General features: G+C 44.2%; 1 long non-coding RNA gene across 2 annotated transcripts; it reads right to left on the bottom strand.

Moving 5' to 3' along the window:
- Nucleotides 1-11,125: 11,125 nt before the first annotated feature.
- On the bottom strand, nucleotides 11,126-12,990 carry LOC123143476 (uncharacterized). 2 transcript variants are annotated; one of them, XR_006470863.1, is made up of 3 exons: nucleotides 12,815-12,982; nucleotides 11,258-11,350; nucleotides 11,126-11,155 (listed from the first exon to the last, which is right to left on the bottom strand). It is a non-coding gene; the product is annotated as an uncharacterized lncRNA (long non-coding RNA). The 2 variants fall into 2 exon arrangements; XR_006470864.1 differs by having other exon boundaries at nucleotides 11,126-11,350; nucleotides 12,815-12,990.
- Between the last annotated feature and the right edge of the window lie 1,156 nt (nucleotides 12,991-14,146).

Here is a 14,146-nt window from a genome sequence, read left to right as displayed (position 1 = left end):
CCTTACAGTATGTAATCCTTTGGTTCAGATGTGGCATTTTCTCATTTGATTGTTCATTAAATTTGCAAGCGAGCTATTTTAGTTAGATGCTCTAAAAGAAAATGAAGGGTCGTTCCAAGAGGTTAGTGTCAAATAAAAAAATTCCAAAGAAATGTAGTGCAAAAGAATTTGTACAGCTCTTTTTATAGGATTAATTCACTCATACAAATAGGTGTGGCCCATAGAAAAACAAACATATGAACTCAACCCTCAGAATTTTCCATGAAAAGATTTTGAATCAAAGAGACCCAAAGGTGGAATAAAAGGATTACGGTGGCCACAACTATTATCAAAATGTTTCTCAGATGTGGAAATATGGAGGGGAAGGATCCTCGACCATCATGCCACGTCCCTCGACCAGAATCTCCATCAAATCCTGTCCCATTGCAACTTTCAGAGTAACGTCCAATGTCGCCGGCGGAGGAAAATCATCCGCCGAGCCGTCCAATGTCAGGTTCACCGGCGAAAGAAGAACATCCGTCGAGCCGTCCATCGTCTGAGGCGGCTACACCAGAGGTATGTCTCCCCTTGAAAGTTAATCAGTGATACAAGACCCTGTTTCAGTTTGCTATTTCTGAAAAATTGCGCTACTTCCGATTGCTCTTCAGATTCTGTTTTTCCCCTTAGTTCTCTGTATGTTCATGTGCTTCCCATTGAATCTTCAGTTCTCAAATTCGTTGCAACTTGCAAGCAACCCTGGTGCAAAACCTAGATGCCTAAAAAAAGACTAATGACTTGCGTTTCAGTTTGGGACATGCATGGCTACATGTGCGTATCTACATCCACTCATTGGTTCACTTAGCACATATAGTGGTGTATGGATCATTGCTCATCTTCTGGCCATACAATTCCAGAAAAGAAAGAGTTTCGGCCATATCGTGCTCACATTAGCATCAAATAGCTAACACGGAGTTAAATGCTGAGATGTTACTTTATAATAGCTTAAAAAACAAAAACTTTAATGGCTTATTTTTAATTCATATGTTTCAGTAGCCGTCTAAAGAATCATGACATGTGGCCTTCTGACTTTTACTTTGCTGGAGGCATTAAACCAACTACTTCCTCTGTTTTTTTGATTTATTTTGCATTATGTTTCAGCTAATCAGCAATACAAGCCCTTTGTTTCAGTTTATTTTTTCTGAAAAATTGGTGCTACTGGCCAAGGATTGAACCAAGAAATTTCATGTTGCTGACTACATATACCTGAACATGGTGGCTTGAACTTGGTTACAGTAATTCTTGGACATGATGCTAGAGTGATACCTTGCATCTTTCTCAAAATAATGGTACACTTGTCATGCGCGTCAGGAGGCTTGGCATGTGGTAGAAGAAAACAGAGAATTCCTGCTAGCATCCATTTGCTAGCCTCGACAGTGAATTGCATAGTGAAACTCGTACTCCTCAAAAAATTCCATTGTACCAAGATGGTGGTGATCTGTATGTAGTATATGTTAAATATGTCGTGTTATGACCTTAATATGTCACAAGAGTTTCACTTCGGCTTGCAAAACTGAAACTATATATATTCACTTCGGCTTGATATCGTAACAAATGCCCGTGCATTAATCTGTGCAAATATTGCCAATTCAGACTAAACCGTGTGTTGCAGGTTAGTCTGCAGAATACTGTATTTTTTAGGGGCTATTAAGAGTACTGTACATACTAAACTTGGAATTATATTATACTGTATATGTCAAAGTGCTATGTAGCACCTCCTATTTAGTCAGGCTACTGCAACAACATATATCTGATGTCCGATTGCTGACAGAAGGTCCTCAGCCTGGTAGAATTAGGTTGGTGTGAGCTTGGTTTGATTCGGCCCGGTTTTGATGTGTGTGTGTGTGTGTGTGTGTGTGTGTGCAGGTGCCAGAGGCGTCCGATCGTACTCAGGTGGAGTCCAAGGAGGTTCGGCTCTTAGACATGCCAGCAATCACTGTCAACGACACTGACGTGCAGATTGTAAATTCCCCCTCTCAGTCGTGATATATTGATGCGAGACACGCTGCATTTACATGATATTGCTAGGACCGCATGCAATTGCATAATTTGTTATACATGCTGCTTATTGGACCTCAAGAATAGGAGTATTTGACAAAAAATTACCACATTAGGGGTTCCCGTCCCACTGAACTACCACATTCAAAAAAGTGACTGATAACTACCAATTTTTTTTAATTTTGTGACTAAAAACTACCACTTTTGAAAAATGACCAGTTTAGACGATTTAAACGCGTTTATGACAGGCAGGACCCATCCATCAGGGCTGACATGGCAGCAGAGTCAACTCCGTTTGTTTTGACTGTCAAGTTGACCGTTATGCAAAGTGGGGCCCACAAGTCATCATCAACCTTCCTTCTGCTCCTCCTCTGTCTCTCTTGGGCATTTGAACAAGCACCTTCTGTGCATCTAAGGCAAGGAGGCGACGACAAGGGAAGAGCGACCTCCTGCACGACGCTCACCACGACCACCTGCACGGCGGCCTCCTTCCAGCTCACGGCCGCGCTCATGACCTGCCACGCGCGCTGGAGATGAGCGGCTGCGCCGCCAGCACCGTCGCTGGCTTCCTCTGCCGCCGCCGTCGCCGACGCGGCGATGGCGACCAGGAAGACCGCGGCGAGGCAGAGGCGGAAGAGGAGTGTGGCGAGGAAGACGAACAGCAGGACGCCCTGCACGAACGACTCCACGCCGCCGGTGTCCGAGTGACTCGAGCTGTACATGTACCAGGAGTCAAGATAATACGTCGGGACGGCCGTGGACGCGAGCTCCACGGCGGTGACCAGCGCGGCGCCGGCGAAGAGGCCGGGGTGTGCCGCGGACGAGCTCGGCCGGTCGCCGAGAAGCATGGCGCAGGCGGCGAGCGCAACGTCGGACAGAGTCGCGAGCTTGCTGGCGAGGTACGCTAGGTGGAGGACGAGCAGCACCGCTGAATTCAGCCACGCCGGCGTACACCTGCTCCTCCCAATCGACACGAGAGCAGCTGGATGAGCACGCTTGCGGCCGTCGTCGGCCGGAGCTCACCTGCTTTCTCCTATGCACATAAGATGTTTGTTGAAATGCCAAAAAGAGAGAGAGAGGAGGGGGAAGAAGATGGTTGATGTGGGTCCCACTTGTCAGAACGGTCAACCCTAATGGTCAAAACAAACGGAGTTGACTCTTCTGCCATGTCAGCCCTGACGGATGGGTCCCGCCCGTCATAAACGCGTTTAAATCGTCTAAACTGGCCATTTTTCAAATATTCTTAGCATGATTTTAGGGAATCTCCTTGCTATTACTCAAACAAGCATGAAACGTATGCTTGCATATTCGTCCATAGGGCAAATCGGATATGTAATTATTGGAATAATTGTTGGAGACTCAAATGATGGATATGCAAGCATGATAACTTATATGCTGTTCTATATCTCCATGAATCTAGGAACTTTTGCTTGCATTGTATTAGTGATAGTTTTTAGTCATAAAATTAAAAAAATTGATAGTTATCAGTCAATTTTTTGAATATGGTAGTTCAGTAGGACGGGAACCCCTAATGTGGTAGTTTTTTGTCAAATACTCCAAGAATAGAGTTTACACCATATACACGTGGTTAGTTTGTTCCTTTTTCTATTGTCCTGATTATATTCCATCACAGATTGAGAAACCAAAAGTGGTCAAGGACTCGAGTTGCAGGGACTACTTAATTTGTGCAGAATATATTTGATATGTTCTGATCCATAACAAAAATAGTATTCTTCATTTGATGGTTTGTTAGATGTTATGTGATAGTTTGTGAGTTGTCCTTCCATGTATCTGAACTGTGATGTGGTTTACAGGGTTAGACTAGGTAAGTCTTCTTTTGGTTCTGCATCCAAAATAGCCATATGGATGCAAGTACTTTAGACACGTATCTGTAATGAAACTGGTGCAGGTGGTGCTCTGTTACTTGGAAACCAAAAAGGACATAAACGAAGTGTGCACATATATAAGAAAAATATGTCTTCCCATAAACTAAAACATCAAGGTTATACAAATAGAGAAAATGAACCAGTGGCCATCATGGTGAAAGTAAAAAAAACTTAGGATTTGGTTGTCTATCTGATCCATAAGTAAGCAAGCAGGGGCCATGTTGTCAAGGAGGTTAGCCATCTGTGTTAAACCAGTACTGTAGAGATGCTGCTAGACTAGAGGCGGTGGTCACTGATGAGGTGAAATGGTAATTTATGCAGTAACATCCCAACTGTAAACTGACTATGATGTACTACCTCTGTTTCAACTGATTCCACTGATAGTGCTTCTAACGGTTCGAGGTTTACCTTTTATTTTTTATTGTGACTGCAGAAAATGGATGACATCACCGAACTGAACATTGCATAGGATTTTGATAACCGATCTTCAAAAATAATAATTCTGAATCAGGTATTTCTGGAGCCATCACCTATGTCACCAACTATGTCAACATCTACTCCAGTTTCTGAGTGTTTTGAATTGATTGTGCCCGAATCAGATAATTAGATAGATCGTGATCCATTGACATCACCTCCATCCCCATCGAGCTCGACATTATCTCATGTTTTTTCATTACATGATGTCAAGGAACCAGATTCACATAAAGAGATCAAAGTCGATGAGACATATGATTATCTCCCACAAGGTATTTGTTTGATTTATTATGTGTACTTTCATAAATTATAATCAGGAAAATCCAAAGTAAAATTGGTATGTCAAATAGTATCAATTCATCTCGAAATGTCAAATGACTCAAATTTCTGATTCCATTTTTGACATCTAAACGCATAACTAATATTGTTTTCCTACCAATATGCTTGTTTAGGGAGCCCAATCGGTGGAAGGTGATTTGTGAAAGAGAATTCTAGCAGCCAACAGTTAATAGACGGTGAGCAGGGAGACAATGAACATGTAGAGCTGGATTTTTTTTTAGAAAGCAAAGCTGGAGTTTGGTTTGTCCTTAAGACATCACTTAAGAAGTTCTTCACCACATGTAAATTTTTTTGGAGCTTCCAAGGATATACATTTTTTGGGTTGCCAATTATAAGAGTTAATGGAGTGCTTTAAAATTTGATGTTTGTGGGTTCTGAAATGATAATATTGTGGAAATTGCAAGCACTACCGTGTCATGTACTGTCTTGATCCATAGTTGTTTGTCATTGGTTTTATGTGTTTCCTCTTTCGCTTTTACTATAACAAGTGCAGATTGAGTTTCTATATAAACAGAAAATTTCTTAGAATAGCATGTACTGCTTGTGTGTGTCGGTCAAGTCTCTCAATGGGCCAAGCCCAAAAAAATAGTGCAAAATAAATTACAAATGAAATATAATATTCCAAAAAAATGTTCATCACCATAAAAATGATTACATTTTTAAAAATTATTCTTGAAAATAAAAAACACCTTCTCAAAATAAATATATATTCATGTTTTTCTGGATAACACAAAATAAAATTGATTGAAAGACTATTCAATAGACAACTACTCGTTCATCGGGGAGCTGAAATGGGTTAGGACTTAGGACAGATATTGCTAGGATACGTCCAAATTTTATGGTCCAAAAGGAAATAACCTTATTTCTAACGTTTGCAAAAGTTGAATTAAAAAGTGCTGCATAATGGCGTATGGAGCAAGTTATGTTTAATATTTCGCCCAGTGCAACGCACGGCCAATTGTACTAGTAGGATATATAGATAGATTAGTACCACCTCGAATATGTTTTAAATCCAAACTGAAAGCGTAAAATCACGGGAAGAAGCGTATTGTGACGATGAACTCACGGAGTCAATCCGTGCTTTATTATTAAACTAGCAAAAGAGCCCGTACGTTGCAACGGGAGAAAAAACCACACGGCCCTAACACAATAACCATGACTGAAGGCTCCAATAGATCCACGGTGCATCCCATCTGTGTTGCCACTTATCCTTTTTTCTACCCTTGTCAACGGTGACCGCTGTGCTCACACAATCATAACACGTTTGAATATGGTCAATTCTATGGTGTCTATCTCTCCGCATAAGATGAGGAATCTATTATTTTCCTAGAGGGTTTGCCAAGGCGTGCATGCATGGTAATAGATGATTTCTTTCGCCTCCAAACTTATTTTGCTGAGGTTTTGACTTCCAATCCGGATATACGCTGGTATGAAGGAAAGCTGGATCGTGCACTATTGATTAAAATTGCATCCTAAATATCGTTAGATAAATGTTTAACAGGTAAAACAACATCATATTCAGATTCTACATATTTTGCTAGTCAATTTTCATATATAACGTGCAAAATTAGAGTTAGGTTTAAAAGATATGGATATTTTTAAAAATCATTTGAATCTACCCAAAAATAGTGGATGGACCGCAGGTAGATTAACCAAAAGTTATAGGGTTTTCTAAAAAGAAGAGCAAATCATTGACGGGCAGATGCACTTCTCCCTTTATGAGTAGATATAGATTAAAATAGGACCGCGGGTTAATTTCAAAGAATGGTAGGGGGTTTTCCGCAAAATTACGATGGATGGGGCAGGAGTACTTCTCCCTATAGTAGTAGGTATAGTAAAAGAAACTATGTGTTGCAAAGGGAGAAATAAATCCGTACGCATCACTAACGATCCAAACCGTGGAGATCTTATGGAACTCCGCCTAGAAAGCAAACTTTACGTGAATAGATATCGTTAACGACGAGCCAACAGAAGTGCAAATAAGGTCGAAGTGAATCAATGGAGATGTGGATGAAGGTGTGGGCAAAGAGAAGGTAGCCATTGATGATGAATCATATGGACCCATTGGCGACACGAAGAATAGCATGCGACACATGGTGGCGAGGGCCTTATCATTGACGGATGCGTGGGTCAGTGTTGTGAACGGCAAGACCTACACCATTTACTTAAGAGAGGAATAACGTTATTACCAACTACACACCATGAGATTCATGAATAAGAGGTTGATGTATTTATATAGTCTAGATATAGGTTAGACTTAGTCTGCTCTCACCCTTACGTCATATAGTTCAAACTTAATCTACATCCGCATCGCTTGTTTAAATTCACTTGATCAAGCTCGTAACTCAACCAAATTAGTTTGTTCATTTATACCTTCCATTTGATATTGCGTACTCGGCGACCTACTCTCCTTATGCAAGACGAGCGTAAAAAAATTCAATACTTTTGGACTTAATTTGAACTTTTAAAAGCTATTATTTGTTGTGCAGGGCCGGTCCTGAGATTTTTGGGGCCCTAGCCTCAAATATGCGAAGTGTGAGCGGCACCATGGATAAGTGCAGAGGAATAGGGGGTAGACCACAAACCCTAAATTATTCCCAACAAAATCATGTTTTCCTTTTCTTTCTTTTTCTGAGCCAAACCTAATCATGTTTTCCTATCCCTAGCGATCAACTCTTTGGGCCTAGCCCATCTCGATTCCTCCATTTTTTTCCTTTCCTAGTTATACAAGCATACCAGATCATGGGCCCCTCCTCCGGCCGGGCCGCTGGGCGGTCGCCCCTTTGGCCATACACCAAGGCCTGGCCCTGTTGTTGTGTATGGAGAAGTACATTACAGAATCAATCATGAAAAAAAATGCATAATGGATCCAATTAATGGGAGCACGCTGCATACACACACGTAATAGGAAATTCCTTGACACCGAGGCAATATGCTTAGCTTATTAAGGGCACTGTCATTGGGGGAAATTAAAATAGTAACTTAAGACACGTTTCCGCAAAAAAAGTAACTTAAGATTGGAGGGAGACAGTGACCAAGAAAATTGTTGAGCAAGCGGCCCGCGTGAGGTCTTCTCGTCATGTGCCCGCCCACACGGGGACTGGGCTGCGCCTTTTGTTCTTTTATTAAGGGCAGCGATCTGCGCCGGCGCACCGGCCCAATCGTTGGGCCAATCGGCCCGCAGCCGTCCGATAGGCCTACTAATAACCGTTCGATTACGATCTAATCTTCGTCTTCGTTCACCTCTCGCCCGCGTCTTCGTCAAACCAACACCGCACGACGCGCCTGGCCTTGAAGAACCGCTCGCACGTTCTCCGGCCGTCGCTGCCCCTCGTCGCCGGTCGCCCGGTCGCCGTCGCTGCCCTCGTCGCCTGTCGCTGTAGGTCGCCGTCGCTGCCCTCGTCGCCGGTTGCCCTCGTCGCTGTCGGTCGCCGTCGCCGTCTTCGTGCATGCAGCAGCCTGCTCCCGCGGTTGCAGCTCCCCATGGCGACGACCGCAGCTCCGGTGCGGCGGCACAACTCCGATGCAGCCGGCCATCCTCGTCGCCGGTTGCAGCATCAAAAATGGCATAGTCGCGTCGCTTACAACCAAAAAAGTGGTGGTAGCAAAAACCAGTGCCGATTCAAGCAAATCAAACACACCATGGAAACAAAAAAAAGAAAATGAGGCATCGGTTCCAGCAAAAAACTCGCACAGGGTGGAACCAAAAACATGAAACACCGGTTCCAGCAAAAACATGATACAGTGGAAGCAAAACCAGACACCGGTTGCAGCAAAGTCAAGAGGCCGATAGCAAAAAAATGGGTTGTTTCCAGCAAAATCCGAAGACATTAGTAGCAAAAAAAAGGTTGGTTGTAGCAAAAAAACAAACTGGTTGCAGCACCAGCGTCGGGCCGTGGGCACCACCGTCAGGCCGTGGTCACCACCGCCGTGGGATGGCCCCCATTGGTTGTAGCAAATCCCGTCATCGGTTGTAGAAGCTTTTCTGTAAACGATTGAAACTTTTTTTGCACATACGATTTCAAAAGCTTTCTCTGTCGAACGGTTGCAACTTCGCTGATTGTGCAGAGTTTGGTTGTAGCTTTCTCTCTCGAAGGTTGAAGCTTTTTTCCTCTACGGTAGAAGCTTTTCTGTAAACGATTGAAACTTTTTTCGTTTTGAGCAGCGCCTGGGTGAAAGCTTCCTCTATCGTTAAGTTGAAGCTTTTTTCGTTAAAGGTTGTAGCATTTTCTGTAGACGGTTGTAGCTTCCCCCGATAGCACTGAAGGTTTGCAGCTTTCTGTATATACGGTTGAAGCTTTTCATATAGAGTTTGAAGCTTTTTTTTTAGAGGTTGCAACACACGGGGGTCTGCGGCAGGTTCTGTAATGCCTCGCCTGCAGGTAGATGTGTGACGCCGACGGCCGTGTGACCGCCGCCGCAGATCTAGAAGAGGGGGGAGGGGGAAGTGGGCAGATGGGGGGAGGGAGGAGGTGCGGAGGTCGTCCATGGCATTCTCGGCAGCAGCCGTGGTTTGGACGGCGCGGGGTTAGCGGAGAAGATGGGGAGAGGTTAGCGATGGGAGCCGCGTGGAGGGAGGAGGTGTGGATCTCGCCGGCGCGCGCTCCGCCTCGTATCTCCGGCCACCTCTGGTAGCAGCTCGCCGGCGCATAGTCGACGGGAGCCGCGGGGCGCGCTCGGACGATGGGGAAGCAGCTGGGGAGCGAGAGAGCGGAAGAAGAAGGCAACCATAGCGAAGGGATAAGGTGGGGTCACGGTCTGTTCTGGCCACATGATGACTCTCAATCGAACGTCCCGCACGCGACCAGCCCAATGTTCGGCCGGCGCGCCGGGTATAAACGTTTCCCTTTTATTAAGGAGTCCCGTATCTCCTACAAGCGGCCGGTGTTGTGCAGCGGATTTTTTTTCTTATAATATGGCTCTCTTTGCTTGTTTGTTGATGCGGCTACTCTTTTATAAGTAAATCTCGTGGCTGATCCTGTTTAACTACAGCTGCGTAGCTCTTCTATACGGCGGACATGGACATCGTGACTCCCTGGTCAAACTCCATGGTGGCTGGGACGTGATTGTGGGCATGCACATGGCTCTTGGCTCTATATAATTAAGTTGCTCTTCTCGCAGGGAGAGCCATGCATGTCCCCCGAGTCCTTCTTTTATTGACCGTACCTTTTTTCCACTGGCTGCTTGATTCACGTACAACTGGACGGCCTAGCACAGGCAATACATGGCGTGATTGGTTGTATTTTTTTAAAAGATCCAGATTGCCTGGCTTTTCATTGATGGGAGTGTCTAGGTCTCAGTCGACTGAGACTTCCTCAGTCTGCTGACGTCATCGCATGCAGATTAGGCCTGTTAAGTAGCTCTGTTTCTGCTGGGTTGAAACGGCTTAGCACCTGGGCTTATTTCGTTTTCCCCCTGTTTGTTTGTTTGTTACTTTGGGCTGGGCTTCTCACTTTGTTTGTCGTGGTTGAGGCTGGACCAACAAGCTGCTACTGTTGTATGGGCTTTCTGCTGGCTTTTTGCTGTTTGTCAGGCCTGTTTGCTAATGCTTAACGAAAAACCAAGCAGTAGACATTGTAAAAAGCATACAAATGGGTGATTGCATTTAACAAAAAGAGAGGTAGTTAGCTAAAAAGAAAAGGTGGATTTAACACAAACACAAAAAAGAGAAAGATAAATGATCACTTGATTCCCTCTCAAAACTTTACTGTGCAGTTAGCTAAAGAAAAAAATACTGCACCAAAATCATTCAAAAAAGTTATGCATCAGAGACAAGGATTATGATCTTGGAGTCTAAATTCAAATAAGGGAAAGTGAAAAACACAACGATTATGATTGATTCGGTTAGTAGTGCAGACTTGAGAAAGGTGTTGCTGAGTGAGATGCAGTTAGGCAAAAACAATACTTAATAAAAAGTAGCAGGTTTCTTTTTTCGTGTGTGAGGAAAAAGAAGAAGGACAACTAGCAGGTGGTCAAAGTCACAGCCTGGTTCGCGGTGTGGACATCCGATCCCAACCACAATGCTAGTCGCGCCACGCGAAGCATGCACGCACGCATACCCACACATTGGCCGCTGCCGCCCACCCACGTGTCCCTCCGTTGCAAGTACTAGCTCAGCTCAGATTTGTGTGAGGGAATGGAGTCTGGCTAGAATTGCCTAGAAACAGAACTATGTATAACACAACACTGGCCCAGCTTGGTGTAGAACACACACATTGTCTCAAAACAAAAAATCAACTACCTCAGTATGCCAAATGCCTCAGAAAAAAATTCAAACAGGCATTGCCAAAAAATAATTGAACAATACATCAGTGACAACCAAGTACGACTAAAGCAACGGAAAACATGCCCCAAAAAAATCGTCATATCCACAAACTCCATCCCAGAATCTATATTCACACCATATACTCCATCTCCACAAACTTCATGCCCAAAAAAAATTGATGATGAGATTCATAATAAAATGTACAAAAAAGGGGTTAAATCAAAACACAAAAAAATGATGATGAGATTCGAGTGCGTACAGTTTTAAGCTCTTGACCTAACCCTTCTTTCAAGGACGCCTTGGCTTTACTTTCGATCTCGTGTTCAATCTTCTTGCGGGCATCCATCAGACACTGCTCCATAAAAAAAAGAGGCACATTAATTTAAAAAATATAGATCACAAAAGTGGATTTACACACAAAAGACAAAAAAAGAAAAAGAAAAATGATCACTGGATTCCCTCTCAAAAACTTTACTGTGCCACTTAGCTAAGAAAATAAGATACAGAGCCGGGATATGGTTTAGAATTGGTTAAGAGGAATTTACGCATAGGAAAATAAACCGAACATTGTCCTCAAAGAGGAATATGGCCTAATATATACTTGATTTCTCAAAAAGAGTTGCAAGTAGCAGAAAGAGAATCACAAATAGTATCTTTTTTCGGTTTGAAACAGCGACAAAAAATTACCCCAAAAAAGACACCTGCCATCTTGGAGCATGCTGCATTCTTTCAAAAAAAAAAAATGGTTTGATCCGGCTGTATGTTTTGCTTCTAAACTCAGGGAGGATGTTTGCAACAAATTGTGCAGACCTAAATTGTAAAACGTTCTTAGGTGCGTACGTTCTCGCAATCTCAACAAAATACAAAATCCCTCCCATGCTCACAAATCACTGAATGACTAGACAAGGGGACTAGACGCAACATATTCCAGTTAGCGAATTCAGCCAGGGGACAAGACGCAAAACATATTCCAGTTTGCGTGAATTCAGCGAGGGGACTACAAAACTCCTAAATTCTGCTATATACTAGCAGTTCTGGTGCCATCATTTACTTGTGAATCACAGATATATCTTGTTCAAAACATAAGTACAGATAAAAACATGTTCAAGTACACAAACTCTGAATTTTCAGGAAACAGAGTGCACAAACATTGTTCAAGTACAGGAATCATTCGCTCCAATTCCAGTTGGCAAATTCTGCAAGGGGACTAGACTTGACGCCGCATATCAAGATGTCAAAACTAAAAAACAAGCAGCAAACTGCAAAAACATGCATACATATCTGTCCATGATTCGTGTCCCCGCTCTCTAAATTGATTAGTTGCCGTTGTATTTGAGCAGCTCCCACATGTTAAGTTCAGAAAAAACACAAACAAAATAGAATGCCTTCTGACAGTGAACAGAATTAGACTGACGCTCTCATAGAGCAGATAGTAAAATTCAGACATAGTCCTACTAAGTTCCCCATCCTGCTGACCGGGCGTGGCGCTGGCCGGGGTGCCGCCGGAGAACGATGGAGAAGACGGCCACGCTGCCCCTGACACCTTCTCGTCGGGCAGCACCACCGGTGCCCATTTCACCTCACGGCCGACCACGCTAGTTCCCCCCCCCCCCTGCCCCATGCCGCTGCACGAAAACACACCAAAATCCCTCTTCTAGACTTGCAATTCCCTCACGGAATCGTGATTCTCAACAAATTATGAATCCTATACTGCAGAAAATGGACATCCGCAGCTCGATTTCACCTCGCGTACACGCAAACGGGGGCGCGATTGTGTGGGTGGAGGGGAGAGAGGGGAAAAGGGTCCGTAGCTCACCTCATCAGCGGGGCGCGAGGACTCTAGAGGGGCGCCGCCGAGCATCTCGCCGCGGGCGTCGACGAGCATCTCGTCGCCGGCGACTTCCACCCCGGAAACCTTGGATGTGACCGCCCCCGTGATGCGGCTTCCTTCCTTTCCCGTTCTCTCTCTGTGTCTATGTGCCGTTGGGTGACCTCTAGAAAGAAGTAGAGCCCGGGTCCACATTCCGGAGACTTAAAGAAAAGAAAAAGAAAATAGAAAACAGCAGCACACCGTGTATAGTCACTGTTTTCCGTTGATTTGTTGGGCAATTATCTCTGCTTAATTAATCGCTAGGACAAATCTTTTGCCTCCGTTTCGAAAAAGCTCCTTTCCTTCACAAAAAAGTATTAAAAAATGTGTCCAAGGATCTGGACAAGTAACTCTTCTTCCTTAATATGCTCCTTTTATTTTTGAGAAAATGAGCTCCGTCGTTAGAATAAGATACAAAAAAAATATTATTTTTTCTTAAATCCTTGGGAAAACAAAAAAATGCAAAAAGAAGAAAGTAAACAAATGTATATGAATTTTTTTTCATAAATCCTCTACACAGTGAGGGTAGAGCATGCTTGATTTGTGTTCGCGAGCGTGGTTTAAAACAGCGGTGTTATGGTGCTCGTATGACACATAGTGAGGGTAGAGGATTCACGGGGGAGCTGCCCCCTTCCGACCAAGCAAAAAAAGTCTAGTTTGAGAAAAAAATTGTTTGTAAAAGAACATGTAGTTATACTCCAGGGGACAACGCTCGCAATTGCATGACTAGTTGTTGCCCTCTCTTATTGTCACCCTCTTCGGTAAAACAAAGGCCCCTAATTGCAACTAAGTTGGAAGACACTAAGTTCCGACCATGCTAGAAAAACATGCGGTTGCATGAGTATAGTTGGGCATGCAACTCGGCCCCATGTCGCTCAATGTTGCCCCCTCTGACAAAACAAAGCCCCCTCCCCCCTTAGTTGCGACCAAAGCTAGAAGACGTGCAGTTGCGTGCCTGGTGTGGGACATGCAACTAGTCCCCATGTCTCTTGACGCCGCCCCCTCCAACAAAATAAAGCCCCTCCTTAGTTGCGACCAAAGCTAGAAGACATGCAGTTGCGTGCCTGGTGTGGGGCATGCAACTGGTCCCCATGTCTCTTGACGCCGCCCCCTTCGACAAAACAAAGCCCCTCCCTAGTTGCGACCAAAGCTGTAAGACATGCAGTTGCGTGCCTGGTTTGGGACATGCAACTGGTCCCCGTGTCTCTTGACGCCGCCCCCTCCGACAAAACAAAGCCCCCCTAGTTGCGACCAAAGCTAGAAGGCATGCAGTTGCGT

Source organism: Triticum aestivum, chromosome 6D (genome assembly GCF_018294505.1).
Source record: "Triticum aestivum cultivar Chinese Spring chromosome 6D, IWGSC CS RefSeq v2.1, whole genome shotgun sequence".
Taxonomy (NCBI): Eukaryota; Viridiplantae; Streptophyta; class Magnoliopsida; order Poales; family Poaceae; genus Triticum; species Triticum aestivum.
Note: the sequence above shows the minus strand (reverse complement) of the source record. Positions and strands in the feature narration are given on the sequence as shown.